Genomic DNA, 13,379 nt, shown 5'->3' on the forward strand with positions numbered 1-13,379 from the left:
TCCAGTTATAAGTAAGGGACATCAGGCTTCCCAGGTGGCACTAGTGGTAAAGAACCTGCCTGCTGATGCAGGAGACATGAGACGTGGGTTTGATCCTTGGGTCGGGTAGATGCCCTCCAGGGCATGACAACCCACTCCAGTACTCTTGCCTGGAGAATCCCGTGGAGAGAGAGGCCGGGCAGTTTCCTCACAATGAGTTGGGACACAACTTGAGCAACTTAGCACACAGGCATGAGGGATGTCAAGGCTGTATATTGTCACTCTGTTTATTTAACTTATATGCAGAGTACATCATGTAATATGCTGGGCTGGATGAAGCACAAGCTGGAATCACAATTGCCAAGAGAAATATCAATAACCTCAGATACACAGATGACACTACCCTAATAGAAAGTGAAGAGGAAATAAAGAGCCTCTTGATGAAGGTGAAAGAGGAGAGTGAAAAAACTAGCATAAAACTCAGCATTCAAAAAACTAAGATCATGGCTTCCAGTCCCATCACTTCATGGCAAATAGATGGGGAAACAATGGAAACAGTGACAGACTTTATCTTCTTGGGATCCAAAATCACTGCAGATGGTGACTGCAGCCATGAAATTAAAAGATGTTTGCTTCTTGGAAGAAAAGCTAGGACAAACCTAGACAACATATTAAAAAGCAGAGACATTACTTTGCCAACAAAGGTCTGTCTAGCTATGTCAAAGCTATAGTGTTTCCAGTAGTCATGTATGGATGGGAGAATTGGACCATAAAGAAGGCTGAGCGCCAAAGAATTGATGTTTTTGAACTGTGGTGTTGGAGAATACTCTTGAGAGTCCCTTGGACTGCAAGGATATCCAACCAGTCAATCCTAAAGGAAATGAACCCTGAATATTCATTGGAACGACTGATGCTGAAGCTGAATCTCCAATACTTTGGCCACCTGATGTGAGGAGCCAACTCATCAGGAAAGACCCTGATGCTGGCAAAGATTGAAGGCAGAAGGAGAAGGGGACAACAGAGGACGAGATAGTTGGATGGCATCACCAACTCAATGGACATGAGTTTGAGCAAGTTCCAGGAGATGGTGAAGGACAGGGAAGCCTGGCATGCTACAGTCCATGGGGTTGCAAAGCGTTGGACACAACTAAGGGACTGAGCAACAACAGTGAGGGATGTAATATTCAACATCATAAATATAATTAATGCTTTAGGTTGTATATTATGTATATACATATACATATAATATATGTATATTATGTATATTATGTAATAAATATAATAATTGCTTTAGGTTGTATATTAAAGTTGCTGAGAGTAAATTCTGAGTTCTCATTACCAGGAAATTTTTTTTCTATTTCTTTTTCATGTATGCAAGACAATGGATGTCCACTAACTTGTGATAACCATTTCATGATGTATGTAAATCAAATCATTGTGCTGCTCACCTTAAATTTATCCAGTGCTATATGTCAATTATACCTCAATAAAGCTGGAAGAAAAAATTTTTTCTCATTAAAAACTAAAACATCCCTCTGAGGACTCCATTTCCAGCATTATTTTTCAACGTCCACTGTATTCCACACACAATTAGACTCACTGCAATCGCTTTCCCAGGCTCCTTTAGCTGTTTTCCTTATGTGGTCATAGTACGTGACATTTTTACTCAGCCAGTGCTTATATATCTTCATAAAGCACTACTTTATAACCTTGCAGCAAATAGTTCCCGGTTTCTGAAATAGACCAGTTTCTATTTAAGAGACCTACCTCCTGGTGTGCTACATTTTTTTTCTTTTTTTTAATAATAATTTGCCTGTGGCAAGGTGAGTTTTAGGATCATGAAACTGCAACCAAAGCAACACAGTTTCCCCGATGGCAGTTTTCTCAAATTGCTGACATATTGCTTAGGAGAAAATAGCCCCTGTAGTGCTAAATTTGCAAACCTAAATCTGTTGAGGCAGCAAATATCACATGCTTCATTAAAATAGTGAAGCCAGTCATGGGACAATTAATTGTGGAAAACTGCCGTTCAAGTGCCTAATAAAGAAGCATCCCCAAAACATGACAGGGATGACTTATATACCATCTTAAATACGCCCCAAGAATCATGGTGACAAGATTAGCTCATCAACAGATTATTTTTGCAGCTCTAGATTAAAACTGTTCTGCAAACAAAAACTCCTGTGACTTGGGTTATGAGTTTATGTTGATGTTCAACCCATCTGTTAACTGCTGACATTTTCACGGGTGCTCAAGAGGCATGAACGTGAAGGCGAAAATAGAACCCCAAGCCAAACACACAAAGTCGGTTCCTCTTTGGTCACTGGGGAAGCTTTACAGCTCATATAAAGCACGATTTGTACTCTATTTGCATAAGCAGCTCTCGGTTACAGAATCACAGGATACTAGAATCAGGAAGCACATAATAGATTACCTAGTGTAATTCTTTGAAATTGAGGCTCTTGGAGATAAAATGATTCACCTGATATTTCACAGCTAGCGGTTGACACAGCCAGGAGCAGAATACAGTTTCTGTGCAGTATGTCTGGAGCCACTTGACTACTTCCCTTTCGTAAACTGTTCCTTCCCCATAACCCATAGGTTAGCTCCAAACTCTAGCTGTGGTTTTGTGGCAAAAGCACTAGGTCTTGGGTTATAGAACCCAGATTTAAGCCCGAGCCTTGACACTTTGTAGATGTGTGACCCTGGTCAAGTCGCGTGACCTTTCTGGGCTCCATTTTTTGTCTCTTCAACTTTTCTTCTATCTCACAGGGCTGTCATTGGAACTAAATAAGTGACACAAAGCACTTTGCAAACTATAAATCAGTTTGCAGATGCAAAGTGAAATAATTCTAACCACATCGTAATAGTGGTATAAAAGGAAAAAGCAGGTAACAGCGAGCTGCAGTTAACTGTTCTCAGCAGAACACTGAGCTCTTTGTCTGCAGGCTTTCTTCCTAGAAAGAGAACACGTATCTAGAAGAGTTTGACATTTCAAAGGACAACAAATGAATAAATAGATTTCTGGAGGTTGTGTCGTAAGTCAAGAGTATTTTACCCATTAAACAAAGAGGTGGTGAATTTGGAAGATTTACTATTGAGGGTGCCTTGAACTGAGGGGACCAAGAAGACCTGACTCACAGGGTCTGAAACGATGGAGGTCGGGCAACTCCAGCTGGGGTTTGTCAGGGTCTCAGTTCAGCATCTCTGTGATTCTCTTGGTTCCACCCTCCTCCATATATTGGCTTCTTCTTGGATGGTGGCAACCTTTCCAGCCACCATATCCTGACGGGGTAAAGTTCAGAGGTTGAAAAGCCCTGCTTCTTCAGCGTCACCTACTTAAAACTGAAGAAATCATACCAGCAGAACGCCCCTCGTACTTCTGTGGCCTGAAATGGATACCATGGAAGTACTACAAATGGCTTAAAATAAATCAGTACAAAGGTACCTGAAAAATTGGTATACATGATCTCATTTATAAAGCAGAAATAGAGGCACAGACGTTGTGAACAAACACACAGGTACCAATGGGGAAGGGTGGGATGGGATGAATTGGGATACTGGGATTGACATATATGCACTATTGATACTATGTATAAAATAGATAACAAATGAGAACCCACTGTCTAGCACAAGGAACTCACCCAATTCTCTGTGGTGACCTAAAGGAAATCCCAAAAAGGGGGGATATATGTAAATGTACAGCTGACTCACTTTGCTGTACAGTAGAAATCAACACAACATTGTACAGCAACTATACTCCAATACAAAAATGTTTAAATCTAAATTCCAAAATAAATACATAAATAAGTAAAATAAAATAATCAGGATGGCAGCTTCCCAGGTGGTCCAGCAGTAAGACTCTGCACTCCCAATGCCAGGGGCCTGAGTTCAACCCCTGGTTAGGGATTGAACCCTAGATCCTACGTGCTACAGCGTAAGATCCGGAGTGCCACAACTAAGACCCAGCATAGACAAATAAACATTTTTTTAAATGCTGGCTATAAAAAAACAATCAGGACACATTAACCTGAGTTGGAGATGGAGCCAGACTTTCCTCATGCTTAAGTGTATAGTGGAGGGGTGGATGCTTGAGCGAAATTAGGAAGGATGGACTCAGAGGATTCTGCTGCCATAAGCTTTCTCACTGTTGTGTCTCTGTCAGCAGTCTCGCCTCTCAGGAGCAATGATCAACAAAGGTGGTAGTCCTGATGGAAGAAGAGGACAAACTATGTATTGATGCCAGTTCAGGGTCCAGCTTGTCAGTCCTAGAAAAGGTATTTTGAGTTTTGTCAGCATCCTGGGTTTTTTGTTCCTTTGCTATCATGCTGCTCCAGGGAGAAGCCAAGCTGGGAAACAGAAGAGCAAGACGTACAGAGTTATGACATACAAAGTTGAATGGAGAAAACAGATTTCAAGAATTTAATAAGAAGAGGAGCATCACTTTGGAAGACTGAGGAAGACTGAGATAGAGAAAGTGGCATCAGATAGACTTCAACTACCATAGGAAATGGGAATGAACACATGAGGAAAGTTGGGCAAAATATGGGCAACCAAAGAGCAAAGTTGAAATGAAGTACATTCACATTCAAAACAGGTTTAAAGAAACACACTTGAGAGCCAGATTTGGCCTTGGCCTGTCACTATGTTACTAATAACAGAGTAGTTGAAGAGAGTCACTGAAGAATAATTTCTAGTCAAGTAGAGTCAAATGGAGAGACATTTGCAAAAGTCTAAAGTTTAATCTTTAAAAAAAGAAAAAAAAACTATTGTGAAAAAAGAAAATAACAACTTCCATATATTAAAAATGAGTTCTGTTAGGTTCTATTTCATTTGTATGGATCATTTCACATATAATGTAAAATATAAAAAGATTCCCTAAACTATTATCTCCCAAAGTTTTGTTTTCAAGACTGATTCTCAACATAAAAAAATAAGCAGTTCACGTTCCTCAACAGTAAGATTTTTTCATGCCTAGGAAATTCAATCATATTGTTTATTTCTACTTGAGTGGTATTGGATCTAGCAGAAATTTAATATGGTTTATTTTTTCTATTCAGTTTATCAACGATGACTGCTTTCCAACTCTTCTTTAAGCACTCTGTACTCCATGTGCCAACCATATTCAAACAAAGAGGTGTGAGTAGTTTCCTATGCCACTTTAAGGGGTGTTTTGCTTAAGAGACACAGTACTAATGGTCATCCTGCAGCTCAGCTTTACAGTCTTGCTTCTTCTTACCTCAACTGAAATTACCGTAAAAGACAAATAAAGTCACTTTTTCAACCATGTCAGGAGACCAGAGAGATGACTGCATAAATGCTAAAGTAATTCAGCAACTATAAATGCATAGAGACAGGGCAAACGTACCTGAATCTATTTTTGGCTGGTGAACACTCTCACCATTTTTGGCAGTGTGAACAGTCATGTGCATGCAATCTCAGCTCAAGGCAAACACCAGCATTAGCCTTGATTTGTTTCTATGGTTTCAAATCACTCCAGATGACACCCGAGGTACAGCTTACAGTAATGCCTCCCACTAGAAGTCTGGTTCCAAAACCCTCTTTATCTAGCTCCCTTCAAGAAATACTAACAAAACCAGCAATTCTGAATTCCTGAGTTTTTTAATCACTACTTTAAAAAGAAAACCCCTCTAAGTATTTGAGATTTCTTTGATAATGCTCTAAAACAAATTTAGGTTGGGGTGATGAAGTATTTATGCCCAAATAGGAGAAATGTGGGTTTGAGTTTTGAGAATAAAGCACTAGGCCCCCTCTTTTATTATCTGGCTGATTCTCTTGACTTAATATTTATCATCATCCATATTTAATGAGCCCTTAATAAGCCTACACCAGTCTTTTGTTTAGATGGTATTTTGCTAGGTAATCATTGACTTTGGTCAGTAGAAAATATTTAAATGACACATTTGTTATTTAGTCACTCAGTTGTGTCTCTTTGGTGACCCCGTGGAGCCCCCCAGGCTCCTCTGTCCACGGGACTTCCCAGGCAAGAATACTGGAGTGGGTTGCCATTCCCTTCTCCAGGAGATTATCCTGACCCAGGGATTGAACCTGCATCTCCTGCACTGGCAGGCAGGTTCTTTACCACTGAGCCACCAGGGAAGTACCAAATTGCACATTAGATATAAATAAATTAGGCCAGACCTAAGAAATTTAAGGAATGACAAAGTTAGATATACTTATTACCATAGGGCAGCAAGTAAAAAAGGATATCTGAGTCCTATCCTGCTACTTCCTGACAGTAAATTTGTAAGAGAGATTTGCAGGATGGATACACTGCAAAAATATACACTGTATTTTAAAAGGCCTTGACTAAAAAGTCCTTATGAGACTCTCAACTTTATGTGATGGGTTGAATAATGTCTTCACAAAATTCATGTCCCCACAGGACCTATGGCAGTGGAGATAAAGAGAGGCAGATGGACTGATTATTATATTTAATATTAATAATATTAAAGATGTAATATTCAGAAGGACAGGATCATCAGAAAAGGGAAGAACTGAGTTTCACTCCCTAATTCTGATTTGGGATCCTGGGTTAATTGCAGTATCACTCACTGATATGAGAAAAGGTGAGAATTAAGGAGAAGGATGAGATATGTTGAGTGTCGCATTAGGACTGCATTCAACCAGATACAAGAAGCTCTACAGTAGTGGCCAATTCTTGTTTACTCACACAAAACACCTGGGAGCAGACAACACAGGCTGGATTCTGTGTTTAAATAAGGCCACCGGGGACTCATTTCCTTTAGTCTTTCTCTTCTCCACCCTTACTGCATAGTTTTCATTTCCTGTGATCCCAAGTGACTCCTGTGCCTCCAGAGTTCTAGGGAAAGAAGTAAGGACAAGAAGTGGCACCAAGAGATTCCCAAATGTGTGACATTTGTAGAACTTTTAACATGGCCACCTTTAACTGCAGAGGAGGCTCGAAAACTGAGTCTTAAATCTCTTACAGTCAATGTGGAAAAAAACAGGAATGAGTTTTAAATAAACAAACAGCAGTATTTGACACATTAAGATTAGAACGTCTGTGCAACATCCATTTGGAAATTAAGAGTGTGAAGGGAGGAATATATAGATGGCAATCAAACCCTCAGGAGCGAATGAGACAGATCACTCAAGAAAAATGGTTACAGTGAAGCCCAGGACAGAAGTGTGGAGAAAGGAACATATGCACACACAAGGAAAAGAAGACACTACGAAAGAAGCAAAGAAGAAATAAAGCTAAGCAAAAACAGCAAAGTCGATGCCAAGGAAAATAACTAGGTATGGCATTCTCTGGGGAAATATAAGTGATTCAGGATTGCTGGAATGTAAACAACAGAGGGTCTGATGGGACTACAGTGCTGTCAAAGGCGACAGGGCAGATCCTTAAAAGTCTCATAGTATATCTGCAACCACAGAAACACAAAGGATCATAATAGAACACTATGAACAATTAAATGACAACAAATTGGACAACTGGAAGAAATGGATAAATTCCTAGAAAGTTTCATGAAGAAATAAAAAATTTGAACAGACCAATTATTAGTAAGGAGACTGAATCAGTAATCAAAAATCTCCCAATGAACAAAAGTCCAGAATCAGATGGCTTCACTGGTGAATTCTACCAAACATTCAAAGAAGAGTTAATAGCAACACTTGTCAAACTTTTTCAAGAAATAAAATAGGAGGGAACACTTCTGAACTCATTTTATGAGGCAAATATTACCAAAACAAGGACACTACAAGAAAAGTACAGCCAATATTCCTCATGAACATAGATGCAAAAATCCTCAACCAAATATTAGCAAACTGAACTCAATAGTACATGAAAAGGATTATACACTATGATCAAGTGTATCATCTCTGGGATTTATTCCAGCAATGCAAGGGTGGTTCAGTATCCACAAATCAATCAATGTGATACACTACTAAACAAATTGAGGAACAAAAATCATTTGATCATCTCAATAGATGAAGAAAGAGGATTTTATAAAATCAACTTTTATTTATGATCTTTTTTAAAAAAACTCAACAAAGTGGGTACAGAGGGAATGTACCTCAGTATAACAGGCCATATATGACAAACCAGAGCTAACATCATATTTAATGATGAAAGACTAAAAGCTTTCCTCTAAGAAGAGGGACAAGACAAAGATGCCCACTCACATCATTTTATTCAACATGGTATTGGGATTCCTAGCCAAAGCATTAAAGAAACAAAAGGCATCCAAATTGGAAAGGAAGAAGTAAAACTGTCATTATTTGCAAGTGACATATCAAATGTATAAAACCTAATCACGCCACCAAAACAACTGTTAGAACTAATGAAAGAATTTAGTAAAGTTGCAGGATACAGAATAAATAAACACAAATCTCTTGTATTTCTATACACTAATAATGAACTATCATAGAAAGAAATTAATAATCCCATTTATAATTTCATCTAAAATAATAAAATACCTAGGAATAAAGTTAACCAAAGAGATGAGAGACCTGTACACTGAATACCATGAGACATTCATGAAAGAAACTGTAAGAACACACAAATAAATGGAAAGTTATTCCATGCTCATGGATCAGAATTAATATTGTTAAAATGTCCATGCTATCTAAAAGGAAATGATACAAATGAACTTACTTATAAAACAGAGACTCACAGGCTTAGAAAATGAACTTATGGTTGATGGGGGGAAGGGACAGTGAAAGGAGTTTGGGGTGGTCATATACACACTCCTGTATTTAAAATGGATAACTGACAAGGTCCTACATGGAACTCTACTCAATGTTATTTGTAGAAAGTTACATGTAGAAATGTTATGTGTACACATAACACACAATATTATGTGTGGAAATGCTTTTTCAATGTTAGGGGAGAATGGATACATATATATGTATGGCTGAGTCCCATCTGTTCACCTGAAACTATCACAACATTGTTAATCAGCTATATTCCAATATAAAACAAATAGTTTTAAAAAGTAAAAAAAAAAAAAAGCCTCAATACAAAGTAAAAAAGTTCAAAATAAAATGTTGATACAACATTGTTAATCAGCTAAACTCCAATACAAAATAAAAAGTTCAAAATAAAATGTCCATACTACCCAAAGCAATCAATAGATTCAATAAAATCCCTATTGAAATTGTAATGGCATTTTCACAGATACAGAACAAACAATATTAAAATTTGTATGAAAACACAAAAGATCCCATATAGCCAAACAATTTTGAGAAAGAACAAAGCTGGAGGCATCAAACTCTCTGATTTCAAACTATGTTTACAAAGCTACTGTAATCAAAATAGTATGTCATTAGCATAAAACAGGCAAACAGATTAGTGGAACAGATTAGAGAGCCCAGAAATGCATCCACATATATATAGTCAATTAATTTATGACTACAGAATCAAGAATATACAATGGTGAAAGGGCAGTTTCTATAAAAAATATTGGGAAAAACTGGACACCTACATGCAAAAGAGGAAACTAGAACACTACCTTTGGGTTCATACCCTTGGGTTCGAACCCAAAATGGTAAAGACTTGAATGTAAGATCTGAAACTATAAAACCCCTAGAAGAAAATATAAGCAGTAAGCTCTCTGACAATAGTCTTGGTGATGATTTTTTTTTATTTGACACCAAGTGAAAGCCACTCAGTCATGTCCAACTCTTTGTGACCCCATGGACTACAGCATGCCAGGGTTTCCCTGTCCATCACTTTCTCCCAGAGCTTGCTCAAACTCATGTCCAGTGAGTCAGTGATGCCATCCAACCATCTTATTTTCTGTTGCCCCTTCTCCTCATGCCTTCAATCCTTCCCAGCATCAGGGTCTTTTCCAATGAGATGGCTCTTCACATCAGGTGGCCAAAGTATTGGAGCTTCAGTTTCAGCATCAGTCCTTCCAAAGAATGTTCAGAACTGATTTCCTCTAGGATTGACTGGTTTGATCTCCTTACAGTCCAAGGGACTCTCAAGAGTCTTCTCCAACACCACAGTTAAAAAGCATCAATTCTTCAGCACTCAGTCTTTTTTATGGTCCAACTCTCACATCTGTACAAGACTACTAGAAGGACCATCTTTTAATTTCATGGTTGTAGTCACCATCTGCAGTGATTTTGGAGCCCAAGAAAATAAAATCTGTGACTGTTTCCACACTTCCCCCTTCTATTTGTCAAGAAGCAATGAGACCAGACGCCATGATCTTAGTTTTTTGAATGTTGAGTTTTAAGCTAGCTTGAATTTTCACTCTCCTCTTTCACCCTCATCAAGAGGCTCTTTAGTTTTTCACTTTCTGACACTAGAGTGGTATCTGCAAATCTGAGGTTGTTGATATTTCTCCCAGCAGTCTTGATTTCAGTTTGTGATTCATCCAGCCAAGCATTTCACATGATGTACTCAGCATAGAAATTCAACAAGCAGGGTGACAATAGAAACCTTGTCATACTCCTTTCCCAGGATGAACCAGTCCATTGTTCCATGTCCAGTTCTAACTGTTGCTTCTTGACCCACGTACAGGTTTCTCAGGAGACAGGTAAGGTGGTCTAGTATTCTTATCTCTTTAAGAATTTTTCACAGTTTGTTGTGATCCACACAGTTATATAGAGTATAATGTTATTTTAAAAGTAGGAAAAAAGTAAAAATAAATGAATTTAGAGATCATTCTTTAACACATTTATTGTACAGTAGGGGATCCAAGTTCCAAGGCAGTTGTCTGATTCCACACTGCTGGTCAGTGGCAGAGTCAAGAACAGACACTCAAGTATGTAAGTTTCACTTTATGGCTCTTTTCCATGAAACTGCATTGGAAAATACAATCCCTATTCTGAAGGAGCATGTCTGGTTGGTCAAGAACAGATAAATTCACAGTCCTTAAATAATTAGAGAACAATTCTAAGGACATATATAATTAAGTCAAAGACATGGATCACCCTCAGACTAGTTAATTGGTACTTGAGTGGTTGAATAATTCAATTCTGATGATAGCAGTTTCTTACTCTTCTGAATCTAAATGAATAATTGATTAAAATAATGGTGAGTCTTATTGTCACAGATTATACAACAGATTATCCTCAATTTGTTTGTTATCTTGAAACTGCATCTCCCTACGGGTAGCAAAGTTAAGCCAAATGTTGAAGACATGTTCTTAAGTCAGCAGAAATCTGAACAAGGCCTGTGATGTTATATGTGTTTCCCTAAACCCCAGGGACTTAAATATCTTAAGGCTTGTTCATATTACATTAAGCAAATAATAAATGGGGGTAAAAAAAATCAAGGTAGATTATTTGGTATTAGTGGGGGGAGGGTGGATATCAAGTTAAAAGAAAAATGAAGTTCTTTTTTCTAAAAATTATGAAGAAAATGTCAACTTGAGATAAAACATTATTTTCAAGACTTCTCTAATGCAAGTGCCATAATTAAACCTCCATTTCAAAATGTTTCATGTTATCTTGTGTTTCTGGAGCAGCAGCAGTAAACTAAGTTTGTGGCTTAACAGCCTCTCAGATTTGTACACAGGGTTCCAAATGCTTTCTAATTATTTATAGTCAGTTGGATTCATTACATTTAGTTCATTTTTACCAACACTGCAAAACCTGAGGGGTCACAAATATAAGTAAGACGTAGGCTCCACCCTCATGCTTTAATCAGGAAGTCAAATAATATTTAAACTGAAGTAATATTTACTTAGAACCTTTTGTGTACCTTTAATGTGCTACCATATATTTAATAATTTCATAATATTCCTCCAACATATGATGAAAGGAGGAAAATGAAACCCAGTGAGATGAATGTGGCTGGACAGAGACACAGAGATAGCAGCAGGAGGGCTGAGATCTGAAACCCATTTTTCTTTTTCCAGGTTCAGTTACTCTTGACAACACTACATTTACCTTCAAGGAAGGGTAAGAGAAAAAGAGAGAGATAGTCAGCTTTGGAGACCTGAGAACAGGAAGAATATAGATTAGGCCCTGAGGATAAAATGTGAACTGGAATCTCACCTGGCACACTCCTCTGGGAACAAGAAGCAGCAGCAGCACTTGTCAGCTCAGGCTAGGAATCCAGGTGGGAAAGGGACTTGAAGGGTTGAGGGAGGCGGTGGGTAGGAAGAAAGGATTCCATGAGAAATGGGATTTGCAGAGAAGCTGCCTGTGAACAGACCTTGAGGATTAGCATAATTTGGGTAAGTAAAGAAGAGAAGAAAGGAGATTGGAGATGATCCCAGGAGCATACCCTTTTTAACAAACTCTCCCCAGTAATTCTTGTGCAAACTAAAATCTGAGAACCACTCATTTAGATATTTGGGAAATATAGCACTATAATAAATTATGACATCTAAATTGATGGGAAAAGATCATTAAAAGGAAAGAGCTCATTTTTACCCTATGGCCAAGTATTTAAAATTTCAGAGAATTGCAATATATATATATACATATATATATATAGGAAAGTGAAAGTTGCTCAGTTGTGTCCAACTCGACCCCATGGACTCAGACAGTCCATGGAATTCTCTAGGCCAGAATACTGGAGCGGGTAGATTTCCCCTTCTCCAAGGGATCTTCCCACCCCAGGGATCGAACCCAGGTCTCCCACTTTGCAGGCAGATATTTTACCAGCTGAGCCACGAGAGAAGGCCATATATATGTGTGTATATATATATATATATATACACACACACACACACACACAAAGTACATTTTACTTAGGACTAAAGTTTTGATTAAGTACTTCAAAGTTTTAATATAAGTACTTTTGATATAAGTACTTTGATATAAGTTGAGTTGCTGGTCTCAACTGAAATTTATTTATAGAATGTGTGTGTGTGTCTGTGTGTTCAGTCGTTCAGTCATGTCAGACTCTTTGCGACTCCATGGACTGCAGCCTGCCAGGCTCCTCTGTCCATGGGATTTCCCAGGCAAGAACACTGGAGTGGGTGCCGTTTCTTCCTCCGGGGGATCTTCCTGACCCCAGGGTCAGGAACCTGTGTCTCCTGTATTGGCAGGCGGATTCTTTACCACTGAGCTACTTGGATAGAGGCATGATTTCCATTTATATAATATCTGGTCCCAAAATGACTATGTTAAAAGACTGACAAGGATACATTAGGTGTTTTCTCTGTCATTAAATATATCACTGTCTGTTAGGAGAGAAAGACATGTAAGTGACGGTTGACTTGCAGGGTGATAAGTGCTATGCTATGTTAGTCACTCAGTCATGTTCAGCTCTTTGTCCATGGGGTTTTCATGGGATTTGTCCATGGCTGTCCAGCCAGCCTCCTCTGTCCATGGGATTTTCCAGGCAAGAATACTAGAGTGGGTTGCCATTTCCTTCTCCAGGGGATCTTCCTGACACAGGGATCAAACCTGGGCCTCCTGCTTTGCAGGCAGATTCTTTACCATTTGAG

General features: G+C 38.5%; 1 long non-coding RNA gene across 1 annotated transcript; it reads right to left on the reverse strand.

Moving 5' to 3' along the window:
* Nucleotides 1-3,923: 3,923 nt before the first annotated feature.
* Nucleotides 3,924-12,461, reverse strand: LOC122452462. The gene is made up of 3 exons (XR_006272705.1): nt 11,977-12,461; nt 6,674-6,823; nt 3,924-4,328 (listed from the first exon to the last, which is right to left on the reverse strand). It is a non-coding gene; the product is annotated as an uncharacterized LOC122452462 (long non-coding RNA).
* Between the last annotated feature and the right edge of the window lie 918 nt (nt 12,462-13,379).

The sequence above is a fragment of the Cervus canadensis genome, chromosome 13, assembly GCF_019320065.1.
Source record: "Cervus canadensis isolate Bull #8, Minnesota chromosome 13, ASM1932006v1, whole genome shotgun sequence".
Taxonomy (NCBI): domain Eukaryota; kingdom Metazoa; phylum Chordata; class Mammalia; order Artiodactyla; family Cervidae; genus Cervus; species Cervus canadensis.